The following is a 3,066-nucleotide window of genomic DNA, read 5'->3' as shown; positions in this document are numbered from 1 at the left end:
TCTAAATTGAAACAGCAATGATATGCCTGCATACACCTATTAGAATGGCTTAAATTTTTTTAAAAAACAATAAACAAAAGATAACAAAATGTCCGAAGCTAGTGAGGCTGTGAAGCAACAGTGACTCTCATTCATTGCTGGCGGGAATGCAAATGGAAGAGCCATGTTGGAAGACGTTCGGTGGTTTCTTATAAAATTAATCATAGGCCGCCATTCAATCATAGGTATTCACTCAGTTGAGTTGAAAACTTATGGTCGCACAAAAACCTGTGCTAGAGTGTTTATAGCATCTTTATTTATAGTCTCATAAAACTAGAAGCAGCCAAAATAACCTTCCATAGGTGCATGGATAAACACACTGCACTACATACAATGGAATATTATTCAGTGATAAAAAGAAATTAGCTGTTGAGCAACAAAAAGACATGGAAAAAACTTAAATGTGTATTACTAAGTAAAAGAAGCCAGTTTGAGAAGATTACCCACTTTATTATTTCAATTATTTAATATTTTGGAAAAGGCAATGACAGTGAAACGATCAGTGGTTACCAGGAGTTTAGGGAAAAGGAGGGAGGGCTGAGCAAGGACAGCACAGGGGACTTGGGGTGATGAAACTATTCTGTATACGACCCTCTAATGGTGGATACCTATGATTACGAATTTGACAAAGCCCATAGAATTACAAAGAGTAAACCTAATGTAAATGTCTTTCTATTTTTTTATGTCTTCATTAATTTCTTTAATCTATCTGTGTTTTGTTGTTTTCATTGTGAAGTAACCAGGAGAACAGGAGAAAATATTTGCAAACTAATCATCTGACAAGGGATTGAGATCCAGAATACGCAATTCAACTGCCAAAAATAACCCCAGATATTCCGATTTAAAAATGCGTGAATGACATTTCTCAGAAGAAAACATAAAAATGGCAAACAGGTACATAAAAAAAATGCTCAACATCAGTAATCATCAGGCAGATGCATATCAAAGTCATAATGAGATATTATCTCACCCCAATTAGAATGGCTATCATCAAAAAGACAAAACATAGCACATACTGGCAGAGAAAAAAGAACTCTCACATACTGTTGGTGGGAATGTGAATTTGTACAGCTGTTATGGAAAACTGGTAGAGATTCCTCAAAAAACTAAAAATGGAACTACCATATGATGCAGCAATTCCACTGCTGGGTNGTTGAAAACTTATGGTCGCACAAAAACCTGTGCTAGAGTGTTTATAGCATCTTTATTTATAATCTCATAAAACTAGAAGCAGCCAAAATAACCTTCCATAGGTGCATGGATAAACACACTGCACTACGTACAATGGAATATTACTCAGTGATAAAAAGAAATTAGCTGTTGAGCAACAAAAAGACATGGAAAAAACTTAAATGTGTATTACTAAGTAAAAGAAGCCAGTTTGAGAAGACTACCCACTTTATTATTTCAATTATTTAATATTTTGGAAAAGGCACAGACAGTGAAACGATCAGTGGTTACCAGGAGTTTAGGGAAAAGGAGGGAGGGCTGAGCAAGGACAGCACAGGGGACTTGGGGTGATGAAACTATTCTGTATACGACCCTCTAATGGTGGATACATATGATTATGAATTTGACAAACCCCATAGAATTACAAAGAGTAAACCTAATGTTAATGTCTTTCTATTTTTTTATGTCTTCATTAATTTCTTTAATCTATCTGTGTTTTGTTGTTTTCATTGTGAAGTAACCAGCAGAACAGGAGAAAATATTTGCAAACTAATCATCTGACAAGGGATTGAGATCCAGAATATGCAATTCAACAGCCAAAAATAACCCCAGATATTCCGATTTAAAAATGGGTGAATGACATTTCTCAGAAGAAAACATAAAAATGGCAAACAGGTACATGAAAAAAATGCTCAACATCAGTAATCATCAGGCAGATGCATATCAAAATCATAATGAGATATTATTTCACCCCAGTTAGAATGGCTATCATCAAAAAGACAAAACATAGCACATACTGGCAGAGAAAAAAGAACTCTCATATACTGTTGGTGGGAATGTGAATTTGTACAGCTGTTATGGAAAACTGGTGGAGATTCCTCAAAAAACTAAAAATGGAACTACCATATGATGCAGCAATTCCACTGCTGGGTATGTATCAGGAGGAAAAAAAAAATTAGTATACCAAAGAGATATCCAGACCCCCAGGTTTATTGCAGCACTATTCACAATAGCCAAGGCACAGAATCAACATAGGTGTACCTTGACATGTGAATGGATAAAGAAAATATGGTATATATACACAGCAATGAAAAAAATGAAATCCTGTCACTGGCAACAACACGAATGAGCCTGGAATATATTCTGTTAAAATGAAATAAGTCAGGCACACAAAGATAAATATTGCACGTTCTCAGTCATATGTGGAAGCTAAAAAATATAGTTGAACTTTCAGAAGTACAGAGTACAGCTGTGGTTACTTGAGTCTAGGAAGAGGAGAGGGAGGGACATAGTAAAAAGTTGGTTAATGAATATAAAATTACAGCTAGATGTGAAAAATAAGCTCTAGTGATGTCCAGTAGTGCTAGGCATCTATAATTAATAATTTATTGTATGTTCTCACATGGCTAGAAGATGTAATATTAAAATATTAGAAATAAAAAAACAACAAGAAAAGTTCTTTATAAATCTTTATTAATCAATCGGATGGGGTGAGAAACTCCCAAAAGTTCCACTACAAATGGTTTGGCCCTTGACACTGGTAAACTTCACACACAAGGCGCTGTCCATCCATAAGAAATGGAAAGAGCCCAAATACTGCTTTACTTAATTGAATAGGTCTGGGTGGGAGGGGACTGTTCTTCCTAAAAGACTTGCCTCATGCCAAGGAAACAGTTTACTAGAGAAATGCCACATTTCTGACCCTTCTACCACACTGGTGATAAAGTGCAGCTAGTTCACAGCACTGAATGCTGAAGAAATGACAGAAAAATGTGTAGAAAACATAAAAAGACCATTAAAGAATAAGAAAACCCAAAGTCAGCAAGATATCTTTAATTCCAAGTGTTATATATGTAT

The sequence above is a fragment of the Galeopterus variegatus genome, unplaced genomic scaffold, assembly GCF_000696425.1.
Source record: "Galeopterus variegatus unplaced genomic scaffold, G_variegatus-3.0.2 Scaffold11333, whole genome shotgun sequence".
Classification (NCBI taxonomy): Eukaryota; Metazoa; Chordata; class Mammalia; order Dermoptera; family Cynocephalidae; genus Galeopterus; species Galeopterus variegatus.
Note: the sequence above shows the minus strand (reverse complement) of the source record.